The 19,996-nt window shown below is 42.1% G+C and overlaps 1 long non-coding RNA gene across 1 annotated transcript; it reads right to left on the minus strand.

Annotated features, from left to right (window-relative positions):
- Positions 1–4,603: 4,603 nt before the first annotated feature.
- LOC311432017 lies at positions 4,604–6,669 on the minus strand. Its single transcript, XR_014689780.1, has 2 exons — positions 6,021–6,669; positions 4,604–5,946 (listed from the first exon to the last, which is right to left on the minus strand). It is a non-coding gene; the product is annotated as an uncharacterized lncRNA (long non-coding RNA).
- Positions 6,670–19,996: the final 13,327 nt, after the last annotated feature.

Below are 19,996 nucleotides of genomic sequence, written 5' to 3' on the forward strand. Positions count from 1 at the left end.
CCTTCTACAACACCCCATGAAACAGCATAAGCCCATCCCTGGGCCAAATTTATGTGGCAGTATAAGGATGGGGTTCCTTATCTCTGGGAAGTGGATCTTTCCATCTGGGTGCCAATGGAGAGCACTGTTCCCTCCTACCTGCCCACAGGCCCTGTTGTTCCTGCCTTTTTATGAGGTGTGACTGCATTTGGGCTTGCAGATTCACTAAGTTTCCTTCAAACAGCAGTGGAGAAAGGAAGCTACCTCACCATCACCCAGCACAGGAAAAGCTCTCCCAGCAGTTGAGGTTTTCCAGGATATGTTTTTGGGCTGTGTCTTAAGAGGTTTCAGGGCAGGTCCTCATCTGGTGTATATTGTCAGCCTTGTCGCAGCCAAGTCAGCAGAGATCTATCAAATTTGCACTGCCTGAGAAGCTTTTTCTCTGGTGACAACCCAGCGTGGTTGAGCCTGCTTTGTGTTAGGGGGTGATTGGCTCAGCCTCTGGGGAAACCTCTGAACACAGCTCTCATTTTACGTCTGGGAAAGTTTCTTTGAGGTTCGTATAAGTGTTGCCACCACAAGAAACTGTCTGACTTCAGGGCAGGAACACGTGTTCACCTTTTAAAGTCCTCATCAGGGTTTCTAAGAGAGCAGAAAAGTGGCAGAATCTTTTAATATCCAGCGGAGAAGATATCTTAGCAGCTGCCAAGTAGAAGCAGTTGACATTACTTGTAAATGGGCACAAATGTTGCTTTTGCTCATTCCTCTTCCCTCCCTCGGCAGACAGAACATTATAAATATAGTGGTAAGAAACAAATGGTCTCCCCCGCTGCTTTACTAGAAACTGGAGTGTCAAGTCTTCCTCTACTGGATAAAAAATAGAGTGGGCAGGATGTGACAGGATTTCTAAAATACGCTTTGCAGAAAGAAGGTAGAATGCCTCACAACCAGGGTGTGAGCAAGAGGATGGATGTGATCAGAGAGGTGTGGGACAGTGTGGTGGAAGACTGGGAAGAGGAGTAGGAAGAGAAAAACCTCGAGCACTTGATGCAGAGCAGCAGTATTTAGAGTAGCACTTTGAGGGGCATTTGTTTAGGAGGTCTGCTGATACAGCAGCTGGATGTGTATTAATGTATTATCATAGTAACAGATTATGTTTTAATTCCCTGTAATGTGCCCAGTCCTGTGTAAGGCACAGAAGTAAATTTCACTCCCGTGCCAAGCAGCAAGTTATGTGGCAGTTTTAAGACATGTTCAGAAGGGTGATGTGACTCCTGGCTACATTCCCTGGGGGACACAAGACCTGAATGCAGCTTTGTGTCTCTCCTGTCCCATGGCTTCCTGCAGGAGGAAGGACACCTCTTGTGGAAAAGGAACACAGCCTCCCCTGCCCCTGGCAAATCTCATTACAAACAGAAAGTGTGATTCCCAATCTTCATCCTGTAATTTAGAACCAGATGAATGAGATGGAGATTCCTCACAGGCTGACAAAAACCTTCAGCTGGTGCAGGTGGTTGGAATCTCACTGATTCCAGCTAAGCTGTCTCAATTTACCCATGTTATAAACGAAGTCTCAACTCAATCTGAATTTAGTAATATTTATACTTATATAAAAAGTATAAAAAGTCTCCTTTTCAAGGCCAATGAGGCTGGGTCAAAAGGAACATCCAGGTCAACAGGGGGTGGAACAGCAAATGCCTTCAATGGCTGTAGCAGCAGAGGGGCCCATGGCGTAGCAATCTGATCAGTAAAGGAGCCCGCAGCTCCCTCACTATCTGGCAAGCCACACGTTTGTGATTGTGGCTCCACATGGCTCTTTAAGGACTCAGAGATTGCTCGCCAGGTGCTGAAACCCTATCGTTTTTAGTTGCAGAGTCCCACACCTTGACCTCAATTTAGTTCCATATTTCAGGCTCATAAACTGTCCGATTGTTAATGAGAAGAATAAGCTGTAAGGCTACCAGGACAGTCTTTGTTCCTTAGGACGTATGATTCCCCATAATGCGCAACTGCTTACCAGCGAGGGGCAGCTGTGTGCACAGGTCCGCTTCTCTCAGCTCGAGCTTCTCTCCAGCTCCGGTGCGCCTGTTTCCAGCAACTTTCTGTATGAGCTTCTCTGAGCAGTTTGCTGAGTTTGGCCAAACCGATCTTCATGAGGTGATCAATGTGCCTGTTCCCGTCCTGGTTTCCATTCTGCTAGCCTGTTCCTTTTCGTTCCTTCTTTCTGCTTCTTTATTGATGACATAACTTCATCACATCGCGTTGCCTTTTTTTTTATCTTGAGGGCAGGCTCTCCTCTTATACCCTTCACCCCACAGCAGTCCTTTTCAAAAACAACTTTTCATTGGTCAAACAAGTTTGCAAATAACAACAACAGCAAACACCCAGAAACATTCATGCTTTAACGGCTGGAGAACAAGCAACCCTGAGACTGCATGGAGTCTCCTGAATCACCCTTCTTTGTTCCCTCTAAACTCTTTTACATTCCTGATGACCTCATCGTTAAGAGTCTACTGTTATCATTAACCATGGGGTTTGCCGACCCCCATGGCCACACTCCCACATCTCCCCCTTCTTTATTAATATCAACCATCTTCTTGACACAAATTACCACTCCATATATAACACTCCCAGGTGCAACTTGCTGTTGTTAAACCTCATCTGGTTTCTTCCTGCCCAGCTCTCCAGCCTGTCCAGGTCTCGCTGAATGGCAGCACAGCCTTCTGGCGTGCCAGCCACTCCTCCCAGCTTTGTATCATCAGTGTACTTGCTGAGGGTGGACACTGTTCCCTCATCAGAGTTGTTGATGAAGCTGTCAAACAAGATGGGACCCAGCACCGACCCCTAAGCTTGTCACAGGTCTCCAACCGGACTCTGCGCCGCCGATCACTACCCTCTGAGCTCGGTCAGTCATCCAGTTCTCAACCCACCTTACTGTCTGCTCTTCTGTCCCATGCTTTGTCAGCTTTGTTAGCAGGATATCATGGGAGACAGTAGCAAGAGCCTTTCATTTTTGTTGTGTTGTTGTTGCTTGGTTTTGGAGATTCACATCACACTCCATGATAGAAAAGTTTAGCACATCAGCATCCCACTGGGAAGACACAAAATGCACTCCCAAAGTCTTTCCCCGTCTCTGGAGGTGCCTTAAGAGGAGAGCGGTCATGGCTGGGCCCCTGCAATGCTAGCAAATTTTATGAAAAGTTGTATTTGGCTGAAAAGTAAGTGAATGACATGAACATGATCTCACTATTTGAACTAGTGAGTTAAATGTCCACTCCTGCAAAAATACTCCAAGAAATAATCCAATAGGTTATGTGTAGTTAGGCAATCACAACTGAAGCTGCGACAAAGTGCCGATGGTGAGAAACAAACAACAAAGCCATTTCCTTCTCTGACAGTGGAACACCTTGCTCAGGGAAGACTCCCATGTGTCGCCTTCAGAAAGCCTGTGACACCCTCCAGCTCGTGCTCCCATCAGAAGGTTGAAGAAGGTGAGAGGGAGCGGCTGACAGAAGACTGCTCTATCCAGAGTGTGGGGTCCACTGTGAAATTTTCCACTGAAATTGTGTCCATTTCTGAGGATTGTATTTCAAGGAACACACACACCTAGCAGAAAGCATCCAAGGAACCCAGGGAGTGATGCTAAGAACGACCCTTCTTAGGATCAGACTTTTAGGAAACATGGTCTCTAAGGAAAGATTAAACATTGGATTAATGGACTACGGCTTCAATGTCAAGAGAAGGCAGAACCGAGATGTGGAGAAGGATGCTGCAAATAAAAAGCGAACAAACTTCTTCCCAGGCCATAGATTTAGGACAAGGAAGAAAGGACTTCAGATGCAGCAAAGGGACTTTAGTTTAGGTGTTACAGTGTGGTGCTTTTACTTGGGTGGGCAGCCGAGTTCCACCATGGCCGCTCTCTCACTCCCCTTCCTGAAAGGGAAAGGGAGAGAAAATACGATGCCAAGAGCTCAAGGGCTGAGATAAGGATGGGGAGATCACTCAGCAGGTATCGTGATGGGCAAAGCAGACTCAGAGGATGGAGACAGTAAGATTTTTCCCCCCCAGTCCACCCTCTCCCACCTCCTCCCCCCGAGTGGCTCAGGGGAGCAGGGCAATGGGGGCTGCGGTCAGTCTGTAGCACTTTGTCTCCGCCACTCCTTCTTGGTCGCTCTCTGCCCCTGCTCCACTGGGGTCTCCTCCACAGGCTGCAGCGTGGAACCCTGCTCCACCGTAGTACACCATGGGCTGCAGGGGGACAGCCTGCTTCACCGTGGTCCTCACCACAGGCTGCAGGCTCTGGCACCTGGAGCACCTCTTCCCCTCCCTCTTCACTGACCTTGGCATCTGCAAGGCTGTTTCTCATTCCTCCCTCTCTCCCATCTGCTCTTGAGCAGCAATGTTTTTGTTTTCTGTTTGTTTGTTTTTTTGTTTCTTTTAACCTTCTTAAATCTGGCCTCACAGAGGCGCAAACAGTGCTTCTTGGCCTGGCTGTGGCCCAGCAGCGGGCCCTTCTCTAACATGGCGCAGTTTCTGGATTCTTCTCGCAGAACCCACCCTGATGGCCCCCCCGCTACCAAAACCTTGCAATGTAAACCCAGTACATGAGGCAAGAGAACTCGGAAATGGTTTGAAAGAGATTTATAGCAGCATGACAGAACATGGCACCTCCTAGTACAAAAAAGACAGCTCTACATGAAAGGATTGGTTAGCAGATTGAGAACAACAGAAGAATGTGCTTCTTCACATGTCAGGCACGGAGCTGTCGGTCTGGCTGCAGACATGGTAGATGCCAAAAAGTGCCTCATTGTAGAAAGCACCAAAAGCTGCACGATGAAGAACTCCTTAGCGCCGACTAGAAGAAAACACAAAAAGCTGCATGATGAAGTCCTCAACGCCCGTAGTGAAGAAAGCACCCAAAGCTGCACAATGAAAAACTTCTCAGGGCCTGGAATGAGAAAAAACAAACAAACAAACAAACACCAAATGCTAGAAGATGAAGCACTTCTCAGGGGCTGGAAGGTGAAAACAAACACCAAAAGCTGGGTGATGAAGCTCTCCTAAAGTGGAAACATGGTGAAGAGATCCTGAAAAGCTGAACGATGAAGAACTCCTCATGGACGACAATGAAGAATACTCCAGAAGCTGCATGCAGAAGCACTCCTTGGGGCCTGGAATGAGAAAAAAAACACCAAATGTTAGAAGATGAAGCACTTCTCAGGGGCTGGAAGGTGAAAACCACACCAAAAGCGGCATTATGAAGCTCTCCTCAGGGAAAACATGGTGAAGAACCCCAAAGGCTGGATGGTGCAGAACTCAGGGCTGCAGTGAAGTAAACACCACAAGCTGCACCATGAAGCTCTCCTCAGGGCTGAAGTGAAGAGAACCAGAAAAGCTGCACTCTGAAGAACTCCTCCAGGTAAATGTAATGAAGGGAACCCCAAAAGCTGGATGATGCAGAACTCCTCAAGGGCCGCGATGAAGAAAATACCAAATGCTGCTTGACAAAGCAATCAATGGCCGAAGTGAAGAGAACCAGAAAAGCTGCATGATGAACTCCTCAGGGCCGTAGTGAAGAACACACCAAAAGCCGCACACAGAAGCACACTTCAGGGGCCACAGGGAGAAGAAATCCCAAAAAACTCCATGAAGAATTTCTCCTCAAGCACCACAGTGAAGAAAACACAACAAGCTGAATAGTGAAGCCCACCTCAGGGGAAACGTGGTGTGCGGAAAACCCCCAAAAGCTGCACGATGAAGAGCTCCTTAGCGATGTAGTGAAGACCACAACAAAAACTGCTCGAGAAGGCACTCCTCAGAGACTGCAGTGGAGAAACACCAAAAGCTGGATGATGAAGCTCTCCTAAAGTGGAAACATGGATCCCAAGAAGCTGAATGATGAAGAACTCCTCATGGGTCACAATGAAGAATACACCAGAAGCCACATGCAGAAGCACTCCTCAGGGCCTGGAATGAGAAAAAAAAACACCAAATGTTAGAAGATGAAGCACTTCTCAGGGGCCGGAAGGTGAAAACAACACCAAAAGCGGCATGATGAAGCTCTCCTCATGGAAAACATGGTGAGGAGAACACCAAAGGCTGGATGGTGCAGAACTCCTCAGGGCCGAGTAGAAGAAAACACCACAAGCTGCATGATGAACTCCTCAGGGCTGTAGTGAAGAAAACACCAAAATCTGCACGATGACCCATTCCTCTGGAGTCACAAAGTGAAGAGAACCCCAAAAGCTGCGCGATGAAGAACTCCTCAGGGACCACAAGGTGAAGATAACACAAAAAGCTCCACGAAGAATTACTCCTCAAGTGCCACAGTGAAGAAAATGCAAAAAAGCTGAATGATGAAGCCCTCCTCAGGGGAAATGTGGTGTGAAGAACCCCAAAAGCTGCACAATGAAGGCATCCTCAGTGGAAACGCAGTGAAGGAAACACAAAAAGCTGGACGCAGAAGCACTCCTCAAGTTGCAGTGAAGAAAACACCAAAAGCTGCTCAAGAAAGTACTCCTCAGAAGCTGCAGTGGAGAATCACCAAAAGTTGAGCGATGCAGAACTGCTCACGGCTGCCATGATAACACCGAAAGCTGCACGACAACACCCTCTTGCGGGGTCACACAGTGAAGACAACAGTGAGAGCTGCACACAGGAGCACTCCTCAGGGGCCACAAGCAGCCCAAAGGCCACGCCTCGTCTGTGTGCCACCATTGCTGGAGTGCCGCAGCCCCAGCACACCCAGCACCATGTCACCCACCCTACTCTGTGACACCTCTGCTCCATTACGGCCAGGTGCCACCCCATTGGCCGCCTGCCTTGTTGCCTCTGGGCACAGCCAATAGCGAGGCCGCTGGCGCTTGTTGCTAGGCAGCATGGAGCTGTGGCAACCGATGGGCACCAGGAGGCTGCAGGGTGGGGCTGGCCTCCCAGGGCTGAGGCCTGGCGCAGTGCCTGGCAGGAGCGATGAGGCTTTCCTGACACCACCTCCAGCTCTGCCTCGCCTTGCCCCCGGCGCTCCAAGAGACACGTTTTGGCGCTAGGAGCACGTAAACTGCTCCAGCAAGGTGGCGGCAGCATTGTGCAGGGCACACTGACGTAGCCCATCAGTCAATCCCTCTTTTGTCTCTGGTGACACAGAGTACACTGCCTGCTTAGCCGTGCTGCCCACAGACATGAAATTGGGTCCTCGGTGTCCTGAAAGGGTACAAACCAAAGCCAGTTCTATTGACACAGCCCACAAGACTAAACTCGGTTAAACCATGCACCATGAGAATGCCAGTCTCTTTCTTCCTCACCCAAACTGCCTGGTGCCATGTAGCTTTTGCATCAACTTCTTGCAGAACTGGATCTTCAGTGTTCATACAGCTCTGCAAAGCTTCTGCTCTGCAAACTTTTGCGTCTGTGGACTGTGGAAGGACCAAAGCCCCACTATGCAACTCGCCGTTTGATGTCGTCTTCAAAACCAGGGGTTCTTATCAATGCAAGCCAGATTTAGAAACACTGCATCTTCCTCTTTTCAATTGTTAGGGGTAATCCAAGTGTTAGAAGACTGTGGAAACATTGTATTAATGGAGCTGTTACTCCAATAGGTTAAACTGAAGATAGAGAAACCTAGGCATTGTGGGTCTCGTTTCACAGGATTGTAGGGGTTGGAAGGGACCTCCAGAGATCATTGGGTCCAACTCCCCCGCCAAAGCAGGTTTCCTAGAGCAGGTTGAACAAGTAGGTGTCCAGATGGGGCTTGAATATCTACAGAGAGTCCACAGCCTCCCTGGGCAGCCTGTTCCAGTGCTCCATCACCCTCATCGTGAAGAACTTCTTTCGCATAGTGGTGCGAAAGTTCCTGTGCTCCATTTTGTGGCCATTGACCCTTGTCCTGTCCCCACAGACCACTGAAAAGCGGTTGGCCATATCCCTGTGTCTCCCACACCTCAGGTATTTATACACATTGATAAGATCCCCTCTCAGTCTTCTTTTCTCCAGGCTGAACAGAGCCAGGTCTCTCAGCCTTTCCTCCTAGGGGATACGCTCCTGTATTCTGTCTGTGAGCCTCTGCTGGACTCTTTCCAGGAGATCCCTGTCTTTTTTTCTACCGGGGAGCCCAGAACTGGACACAGTACTCCAGGTGAGGCCTGACCAGGGCAGAGTAGAGGGGCAGCATCACCTCCCTTGACCTGCTGTACACGCTCCTTTTAATGCACTCCAGGATCCTGTTGACCTTCTTGGCCACCAGGACACACTGCTGGCTCATGGTCAACCTGTCATCCACCAGGACCCCCAGGTCCTTCTCCGCAGAGCTCCTCTCCAGCAGGTCATCCCCCAGCCTGTACTGATACATGCGGTTGTTCCTTCTGTTATAAATGAAGTCTCAACTCAATCTGAATTTAGTAATATTTATTAAAGGAATATTTATAAAAGGTATAAAAGGCAAGTAAAGAGTGCTGGGTGTGTGGGGAGTCTACACTCCACCAACACGCACATACGAACATCAAACATTCTAAATATACAGATCACTGCTTTTACATACTAAACCTGAGTCTGCCTATACATATGTACAATCAGGAAAGGTAACAAACAATCCTTGAAGTTCCATGACTTAACAGTCTCCGTTTTCCATTCCTTTTCTTCATTACAAACAACACTCTGTTTTCCATTCCTTTTCTTCATTACAAACAAGTCTCCATTTTCCATTCCTTTTGAACAATATGTCTCGCTTTAAGTTGTTAAGCAACTCGGTCTTCAGGCCTTATGTATCCCATTCTTTCCACATCGAAGAAAAGCATATCCATCTCCTTTTCAAGGCCAATGAGGCCTGGGTCAAAAGGAACATCCAGGTCAACAGGGGGTGGAACAGCAAATGCCTTCGATGGCTGTAGCAGCAGAGGGGCCCATGGCGTAGCAATCTGATCAGTAAAGGAGCCCGCAGTTCTGGCAAACCACACGTGTCTGACTGTGGTCCCACATGGCTCTTTAAGGCCTCAGAGATTGCTCACCAGGTGCTGAGCAGTCCCACTGAAACCTTATCGTTTTTAGTTGCAAAGTCCCACACCTTGACCTCAATTTAGTTCCATATTTCAGGCTCATAAACTGTCCGATTGTTAATGAGGAGAATAAGCTGTAAGGCTACCAGGACAGTCTTTGTTCCTTAGGACGTATGATTCCCCATAATGCGCAACTGCTTACCAGCGAGGGGCAGCTGTGTGCACAGGTCCGCTTCTCTCAGCTCGAGCTTCTCTCCAGCTCCGGTGCACCTGTTTCCAGCAACTTTCTGTACAAACTTCTCTGAGCAGTTTGCTGAGTTTGGCTGAACCTATCTTCATGATTTCAAAGTGCCTGTTCCCGTCCTGGTTTCCATTCTGCCAGCCTGTTCCTCTTCACTTCTTTTTCCTGCTTCTTTATTGATGTAACTTCATCGTGTTGCCTTATTTATCTTGAGGGCAGGCCCCCCTCTTATACCCTTCTCTCCACAGCAGTTCTTTTCCAAACAACTTTTCATTGGTCAGACAACTTTGAATGTAACAACAACAGCAAACACCCAGAAACATCCATGCATTAACGGCTGAAGAACAAGAGACCAGCTGGAGAACAAGAAACCGGAGACTGCATGGAGTCTCCTGAATCACCCTTCTTTGTTCCCTCTAAACTCTTTTACATTCCTGATGGCCTCATCGTTAAGAGTCTACTGTTATCTCAGCCACGGGGCTTTCCAACCCCCATGGCCACACTCCCAAATCTCCCCCTTCTTTATTAATATCAAACATTTTCTCGACATGAATTACCACTCCATATATAACACCCATTAGAGGTGAGAGAAGAATGGTGACACTTGTCTTCACAAGAAGAAAGTCACTTTTTTCTTCCATATCTACACCTCAAGTATAGACGCCATTTTTGGTAGAAATGATCAGTAGAAATACTCTGCCCTCAGTTTTGATATCTCTTTTTGATACCTCTTTGAGGAGGGGGAGTGAGAGAGCGGCTGTGGTGGAGCTCGGCTGCCCACTTGAGCGCAACTACGACACCATGACAGACTGGCATGCAGCAACCAGGGGAGTGATGGCAGAGTTGATATTGATTGCCACAGAGCATGCCTAAAGAGAAGACTACAGGGAAAAAATACATTAAATGTGACCCAACAACACTGTGATGGTGTTTGTGTTGAGACTGTGATGAGTACACTCAGGGCATATATCTTATTCCTACCATTTCACCCCGCTCCAAACTTTATTTGCTCTAAATATATTAAAAGGCAATCTAAGAAAAAAAGAAAAAAAAAAAAAAAAAAAAAAAAAAAAAAGAGAGAGAGAGAAACTGAGTAAGAATGCTAAATCAGTGATGTAGTGATGTAAATCAGTGATATACATCCCTACCAAGTATTTAAGGGAAACTCAGAGCTACCAAACAATATACAGTTTAGACTGAGTAGCCAGACTTCAGTGTGTTACTAAAGCACCCAAATCAATGAGCCGAGAGTTCCTATGGTTAAATTACCACATCAAAGAAGTTTAGGAAAATACCGCCACATCACACAGAGGAAACTCGAAGCTGGGGATTTGACGCCTGGATTTAAATGAATTCAAACATTTAAAACCAATTTAGAGAAACAGTGATTAACAGCAATCCTAATTCAAACATGACTGGAACAAAAAAAAAAAGGGGGGGGGGGGGGTGGGCAGGGGGGAGGATTGTTCCCTCTGGGTGTGGTTCTAGAAGCTGCAGAGTGATCCTGGGAGCTGTTGGACATAGCCCACACATGAGTCAGAACACAGTCACACAGGCAACTTTTGCGCTATCCAGACAAGGAGAGGAGTCTTAAGTCGGTTAGCAAAAGGCACGTTCCTAGCTTGGTGAAGAAGCTGTGCTCTCTTTCAGTATAGCAAACTACCTGGAGTAGCTACTTTGTGGAAATTTGTCCACAAATATCATATTAATGTCCAAGAAGGATTTACAGTTATCAAAAAGAAAAGCTCTCTACATGTATTTTCAAGGCTTTCTGTAAAGAATCGACAAAGAGGGAAGGCAATATGACATCATACAGCTAAAATCTTTTAATAGCCTCATTGGTTGTAGTTGGGGTGAGTGACTGGTAAGATGATCCTCTAGACACACTATTTTGGAAACTTTTGGTCATCTACAGTGCAGTCAGCAGATTTAGGTCCTGTGATTAAATTACTGTGGGCTTTTGTTTTGCAGTATGTGCTCCTCAATATATCTTTTAGGGTTAGCCATGTGCCTATGAGTTTGTAACCAAATTGTGATTCTCTTTCTTGCTTTCAGAGGTTTTATTGCAAGCTGCTGGCCCCAGCAGCCAGCTCCCTGCTTATTTCAGATGACTACATCACTCAGCAGAGGCTGAAGAGAGCAGAGAAGTCAGTTAGTGAGTGGGTTACAATGAATCAAAATGTACATTTATTCCTCAAAGGCAAAGGATTTTAGTTGTTACAAAACAGTGGAGTAGTACTGTTATTTTGAGCCTTGAGATTTATGGGAGCTCAAGCAATCCTTTGCATAGATGCTTTTTCACTGAAGGCAAAAGCAGACTTTAGAAAGCAGCAGGGCATAATAAGGAGTTTTCATAGCTTTTTTTTTTTTCTTCGTCTTCTTCTTTTTTTCTTGAGTTGCAGGCTGCAGAACGAATTATTGCTTCAGACTCAGTCAGAATAATTTGTGTAGCTTTCTTGGTTTCCTTACTGTTCAGCCAATAGATTTTAGGGCTGGTAATTTATTTGTGGTGAACTTTTGTTTGTGTATGTATTGTGGTTTATTCTTATAATTTGGTTGCCATTCTGCTAGGACTATGCTAAGAAAAACACTTTTTTTTTTTTTTTTTCTTTCCATCTAAACTGCTTCAGGAATTTTTCCTCCTGAAAATGTTAATACCTACTTCCTAAATATGATGTTCACCCCCTCTAGTGAAAGGATGAGCTGAGGTCAATGCGGTTTGTGCCAGCTGAGTATCTGTCCCCTGACATAAAAACAGACAAAAGGAAATACTATTCAAAGCTGCCTTCTTTATTACAGTGCTTCAGCCTGTTGGAAATAATGATATTGGGATTTATTTATTTATTTATTATCACAAGACAAGCAAATGCAAGAAATAAATAGGCATGCAAAGTCTGCTTGCCAGGTTATTTGTGTTTCAGAGCTCTGTTATGTCCTGCTGCAGAGTCTTTCCTTTTGCTTTGCTAAAACATCAGAGTGTAGAGGGTGACCCTGTGCACTTGTTTCAGATGAGTGTAAACAGAAGATGATATTACTTGTTGGAATGAAGTGGGCTATCCCATGGAGGAGAATAATAGCTGTCTCCTAGTTCTGTTTTTCTCAAAAAGACCATCGAGAACTTAGAAGTTGAAAGACCCAAGAAGAGGGCGAAAGTTGATTACTTTAAGGATTAAACTGTTACCCTGGTGAAGTCAGCAAATACTGTTTCTAAGCAATGATTTCAGTGTCTCTGGAGCACTGTGAATCTGAACTGTGTGATTGGGAATGTATTTCTTAAAGATATAAATATAATTTTATTAGTTTTTGAAAATGTTATTTGGTGTTTTGACTTCAATAAATACATTCTGGAGTGGTGTATAAAAATAAGCTTATGCAGAGAATTTTACCCACACATGTGTTTGTAAAATATGTAAGAGGCTAAAAGTATGCCACTAAAAAATTATAAAGCTCTTAAATTTGCATCAAATTGCAAGGAATTGTATTCTGTCAAAAAATGTACTTGCACTTGGGGTGGATTTTTGCCCACTTATCCTTCCTTGAAATCCCTCGGAAGAGATAGAGGAAAGCACTATTGCTCTGGTAGCTTCTAGTTAGGTACGGAGGTATTTTTCACAAAGTCTTGATTATTATTTCATCAAGAAAGTAGGTAGATATTAAAGGTTACCCAGATGGTTTATATATTACTATAATAATCTTGTTCATAGAAACTCTCTCAAAGAAAATAATTAATCATAAACACACTGTGATCCCCCTAAAGCAGCGACTGTTTTAAGTTGAAATCCCATAATGGCTATGACCTCTAACCCTGATGTAACTGTTTCTATCCTAGCTACTAAAGTGGCTGCTCATGAAAGGCCATCAAATACAGAAGTAAATGCAAAGGTTAACAAAGTTAGTGGACCAAACAAACTTGATACTGAGAATGAACTTTCGCATGTCGCAAGAAAATAAACACCACTCTCCCAGACTGATCTACACAGGAGGTTTGAAATACCAAAATATTAAATGTTATTAAGCATATAATCTCTATTTTACAGATAAGTGTTTACTCTGGGGGTTACTATCCTTTCATATTGATAAAAGGTCCTCACTCAAATTAATAAAAAAAAATTTCACCCACTAGTGTGTTTTCTGTGACATTGGTTTTGCTCTAGATGCCAAGTAATTAGTAATTGGTTTGAGAAAGAGAGGATATTGCAGTGAGATGTGCAAATCTTAGGCAGCTTTTTTTTTGTGTGGCCCAGCTACTAACATCTCACGTTATTTTTAAACCCTTCTTCAAGGTGTAATCTTTGCATCATATTCTCTTTTGGGAATCTCTTCTTAAGGGATGGTTATTCTTTTTTTTTGAAATTTTAATATTCCCCATCATAGGTGGGGTAAATATCATTTATCTCTCTATTGCATTGTTTGTTGTAGCAGGTTTTATTTTATTTATATATTTATGTATCGATTCTTTGTTGTTGTTGTTTCAGAAACACAGACTTTTATGTGATGCTTTACCAGCTGAGTTTAGTGGAACAGGACTTAGTTGTTACTCTGCACCAAGCAAGCTGGTAAAGGAATAGACTATGGGCATGTTTGCATGTGGCCATGCATGTATGCACATGTAGGTAGAAAAGGCTTCTTTTGTATGCACAAAATAGTGATTTCTGTTTTTGAGGAGCACAGAGAAACCATTTCTACACACAGGGCAATGCAGGATTCAGTAGTCCAAAACTTGTAGCCCTCACTGGTGCTGGCAGAGGAGACACCCACCAGTACTGGGCTATCTGTGGCTACTGCTCCAACAGCCTGCAGCATCCTTTGGTGGGGATCCAGACAAATTCACTGACTTTACTACCACTGCACCTCCTGCCTTCAAAAACACAGTTCTGCCTCCTGTCTCTGCAATGGTCCTTAGCATTAGGAGGAAGGCTCTTTTTTATTTTATTTTATTTTATTTTATTTTATTTTATTTTATTTTATTTTATTTTATTTTATTTTATTTTATTTTATTTTATTTTATTTTATTTTATTTTATTTTATTTTATTTTATTTTATTTTATTTTATTTTATTTTTTTTCACCACTGTGATCCTGTGAACATGCCAGGAAGCTAGTCCCAAATGGAAGTACAAAAAAAGCAAATAGTTTTTATGAGTTTTGAAAAGGAAAACAAAAGCTTTCCCCTTAATTTAATCAGCTTGGTATTCTAAACCCCAGTCAGAAAAGAACATTTTTGGGGTCATTGTGGAATAAATAATTCAATGATGAAAAGAGAATGAAATGTTGATTATATATAAAACTTGACAGTAGGGGAAACTATTTCCCTGGCCTACAAAGTCATTTTTCAGGTAGATCAAAAAGAGTTATTTAGTTCTACACAATTTCCAGTTTTAACAACATTAAATACCTTTTCTCCAGTTAGATATCAGTCTTTGAAGATTTTGAAATTGTTATTCCTGTGGGGAGAAGGATATTGAATAATTCCTACTAGTTATGAAACTCAATATTCTCCAGATGGTTATTGAGACAAGCTTTTATACACCATTGTAAAATGGGTTTAAAATATCCTGTGCTGTGATTGACTAAACAAGTCACATGGCTACTGCATACAAGCTTGAACTTCTTTTTCAACTAGATGACCTTATTAAAACCATAAACAAAAATGGTACTTAAAGGCTGGCTTTAGAGGAACAGCTATAAATCTTAAATTTATTGTAGTACTGTTCTGTTCTTTACACTAAAAAGAGAAAAAATCTAGGAAAGCTGTTCTGGGTACAAAATTATGTCTTTAATACTGGATTGGTTAAAAGGATGTTTCCATACATTTTAATAGTCCTCTAACTTTTCTTTTATGTGATTTTAAAAATAATTTAAAAACTTATATTTAAAAGAAATTATATGCATTCACAAGATAAGCAATGTCTGGGTCACACCAGAACCTGAAGAGGCTAATGTGATGGAGCAAAATTGCAATGTAAAACCTTCATGCTCATATGTGCTCTAGTGCCCAATTACACCACAGTGGTAAACAAGAGCTTTAGAAAAGACCTGGTAACCCATTGTAGGATGGACAAATAATCCCAGGAACAGGGATCTTACCATCTAACTGGAGAAGGCAGAAGGAATCTACCATGGGTGGCCATTGTTGTTAGGCTGGGTTGGCCTGGTGCAAGGTGAGAAGGGGATTTCTTGTCCATCTAGCTGCTAAATCTCTCCCTTTCTTCTTGTGCTCTCCATTGGGTGGATGTGTCTTCCAGGGATGGGTGCAATCCCCCTGCTCTGACACCACCTATTACACGGACAAAGACAGCAGCACAAGCCTGAGCAAACAAATTAGAAACAATGGAATTCCATGGGAGAATTGCATGTGTAAGTGCAGAGCATTTTTAGCATTGAGAATGATTCTGTAGCAAACTCCTGATGATGAATGAAATCCTGGCATTTCCACTGATGGGAACCAGCACTTTGCCCTGTCACTTTTCCATTGCATATAGAACTACAGTACAAAGCTTGGTGATTAGAAACATTCAGGGACTTACGTTTTTTTAAGAAATGTTTTTACATGAAAAGGAAACAGGAAGGCATATAAAGAAGTTGAATCTAGTACCATGCTTAAAATGAAGCTGCTGAGATTTTTTTTAAGCAACTTTATTTTTTCCTCTTCAGCAAATATTCCAGTTGTAGCATAATTCAACTTACTTATCAACACTTATTTTTTTTTTTAGCTTATTTAGTGTGCCTGGGTTTCAGAGTTTCAGTTTAATATTGTTAACAGTCTTGGTAAAAAATCCAGGATTACTGTGTATTTGAACACCTGCAAAGTTCATTTAATGACTGCAATAGCAAATGTTGCAAAATTCAAAATATATTTAACATATTTGTAGTTTAAACATTAACCACAGCTGCTTAATGCTGTTCAAGAGGCTTGGAATGTACTTATTTTATACATCCCAAGAAACATCTGTGATTGATGTCTTTTCATGTCAACCATTTGATTCGCTGAAAGACGGAACTAAAAGTATAGCAGAAGGGGACAAGCTTAGGAAGAGCTGCCAGGCCATAAAACTTCTTTGTTTAAAGAAAATAAACTATCAAAGTTTGGCCTGCTTCTGAATCTTAATTGAATTCAATGGGATATTGGGTTTGGAGGAGGTGGGGGAGAGAAAATGAAAAGAAAAAAAATATATATAAGAAAAGCAGCAAGAAAGAGCAAAACTGTTTTATGCTGATGGATTGACCCATCATTCTGCCATGTGGAAGTCTAACAGATGCCTTATACACAGTTCTGAGTATTTGGTGTACAGGTATTTTATACAGCCAAATTTTTCAATGGATCATTCACATATTTTTTCAGAGAAACCCACTTTTCTATGATCATTGGCACTGACAATATTGTTGTCCATACCAGATTCAATCATTAAGCCAGATGCACTACATTCACTTTTCTTTTTCATTCTGAGGAACTGGTTCTCCTCATATTTACACTAGCTGTGACTCCTGCAAATCAGACTTCACTTATTCTTGATTTATTTGTAGGAAGGAAGCAAAACCTATAAAAGTTCAATTACTTTGAACATTACTTTTCAATATTGGTAGATATGAAATATTTTTGTCAAGTTTTCTAGTATTTTCAACCTTAACTAAAACTATTACTATCTCCAAATTCGATAACATTTTCATGTAATTTTCTAGGAACTTTTGGTTTCATCTCCTAACAGCCACTGGAGTAATAAGCAGAGATAGAAAGCCTGCAAAATATGCTGCAACTTATTCTCTTTAGTTTTACATAGGCTACTTCCCAATTTCTTTACTAATTTAAAAAAGTCATAGACATTAATCTGAATTTGCTGGCAACCAGGGTAGATATTATATTTCTAGATCTAAAGTGTCTGTCTAGAGTAAAGAAAGTATTGAAACACATTCCAAAAAGCTCTGTAAAAGATATACATAAAGACCTTTTAGGCCACACAAACCATGGGGAAAATATTGAACAAGCACAAGTTGAAGAGATAGTGCTCACATATCTTGGTTCAGATTTCCATTGTGTCTAGTGAAAACCATCGACTCCTCACTTAGAAATGTACAAGAATAAAGACAAATACCAGTAGTAGAAAGACTGAGGCCCTTTGTGTTGTGATCTTCATCACTTAAAATCTCTCTGATTTTGGGGACTTTTTAAGAGAAACAACTTTCATGTCTCTTTAGCCTAAGTAGCACTTGGGCTAAATTCCTCATTTATTTCTACCAGAATATCTGTCCCATTTAAACGAACACAGAGCTGATCTAGACATCCTCATTCATTCATAAGTACTCTTTTTTCTTTTTTTTTTTTTTTTTAATTTACAGCTGTTCTATACATTAATACATCCAGAAAGTCAGTCAAATTGAAAAAAATACAACAACAAAAACAAAAACAAAACAAAACAAAAATTAGATATTTGAAAATGCAGCATGCCAAGAGCTTAGTAACACAGGTGGCTTACCCTGCCCCCTCCATTCACTGGCTTCCCTGCTGAATACAATGTCCAGATCAATGATACTATACTGATATTCAAAGCCCCATATGAATTTGGCTACAGCCAGATGACAAACCAACAATTCCCATGGGAACAAAGCTTCCCACCAACAGCTATGCTTATCTGGTAGAATTAAATTGTCCACATTTGAGTGGTGTTTAAATGAAAATGCTAAGAAAAAAAAGGACAATTCAGAACAAAATTATATATACATTATGTATGTTTGTGTGTTTGTGTGATATAGGTTTGCTCACTAAACCTGGATCACACAAAGTGTTGAATAATTTGGATTGTAGTATTGAAAAATATAGCCAAAACTGTTTAAAAGTAAGTCTACACCTTTACTTTAAACATGACTCTCAAGTATGTATTTAATTACTTTTTCCAGGATCTTTTTGCCAGCATCTCAAAGAATCAAGCTTTATTTTCTTACCTTATATACATAAATATACAGATGCCAAACATACCCATCTAATGTATAGAACAGTCAAGTTTTTTGGGGACCTCAAAAGATGGACATACATATTTTATCTTTTGTTTCTACTTAAATATACTTTGGAGGCAGTTGAATAGCAATAAAAATTATTTTTATTTTTTATCACAGTTTTGTTCTGTGTTTTAAGGTAACTTAATAGTGTATTGTCATTAGTTTTCTAAATTTTCATAACAGGAATACATTGAAAATTGATACTTTCCACATGCTGCTGTAATGCCATGTGCGTGTACAAGTATGCAATTTTCAACTATATTAATTAGTAACATTACTAAATCTTATTAAAAAATAATAATTAAGCATAAGTGGTATGTCAATAGTTATTGAAGGAAACAATATTAAATTCTTGACTTGTTATTTTTCCTTCCTCTGTTAGAGCTATAGCATGTTGCCTAAGTAGAGCTTTTGTTGCTTCTACTCATATCAATGACACTCGTGGAATCTGTCTTTTTGGCCTTAAATATAACACACGTGTCTAAAAGACCAAGGGAATCATTTATAGCTGCAAGTTACTCTTTGCAATGTAGCTCAAAATCAGGTATATTACTATTAAATTATATGTTAACTGTAATCAGGTTATTCCCTCACTTTTGAGGGCTTGAGTGCATTAGTGAACATTTTTTGCATGTACTTGTCTTATTTTATTTTGAAGCTCAGTCTTTGAAGCTCTTTTGGACTGAAACACCCTCCCGGCCCTCTTCCAGATAAAAACGTGCAAGTTCCTCAATCTGGAACTAATTGTCCAGACACCATCTGGAGGTCCTGTTCCTTAGTAGAAGCTGCTATAATCCTGTGGCTTTCAGAGCAGAAGTGGCATTTTACCGTATCCTTAAGCTCTCAAAGTATTTCAAAAATGTTTCAGAATATTTTCTGAATATATCTGCCATCTGGGGGCACTGGGAAGTTCACCATTCACATAAATGTGTACAAGCCCATATGCAACACAGCCTGTCTCAGGTAAATACTGCCCAAAATAAAAAGTTGGCAGGGCACTGAATGGGCATACAGAGATGGAAGCTGTGTAGGTGAAACCTCCTGAGTCCAGCTGCATAGCTGTTCCAGGGAGCTGCTTCTTTCAGCTTATTTTTAGCACATCTTTTTCTCAGGCAAAATGCGGAGCTTCTGTGGGTGGCTGATCCTCCCACAAGAACGTAGCCCTAACTACATCCTGTGTTCTGGTATGTGAGGAACCCCCACAAAATGGTGTTCCTCTCCAAATCCTGGACTTCCCCTTCATTCAACAGGCCATTAATTTTTCTGTAAGAAAACCCTTTATGGGAATGGGTTTGGCCATTAACAAATACCTTACATTACAGGTTTCCAACTTCAACTGTTTCAGCTACTCATGGATTATGAGAAAGCAGCTAAGGACAGTCAGTGGAAAACTTGTCTAGAAAAATGAAGACCTCAGGTTTTTTTGCATTATATTTTGGGTTTAGGAATTGATTGCTTTGGAGAGAAAAGTATTAGAGCAAGGAAAGGATGGGCTTTTCTCCCCAGCACCTTAGTTGCTTATAACAATTTGGAGTTTTTCTAAGGATTACCTAGGTCCCTGTTAAACTCACACACTGCTTGTTATTTCTGAGTGGAGCATTTAAACCTCAAGCCAATGTCTACCAAAATCAGCTAAAGGCTTTGTATTTTCTCAAATGGGTTTTTGACTAGCCCCTTACCAGTCAAAGGAAAAGTCTTTTCTTTCATCTACTCATATTTCAATTTCAGAATGTTTAAAACTTGCACAACCCAAACTCTGCTTTATTCAGAGCAAAGTTACACAGGGCCTCTCAATCAGA

Source organism: Aythya ferina (genome assembly GCF_964211825.1).
Source record: "Aythya ferina genome assembly, chromosome: 2".
Lineage (NCBI taxonomy): Eukaryota > Metazoa > Chordata > Aves > Anseriformes > Anatidae > Aythya > Aythya ferina.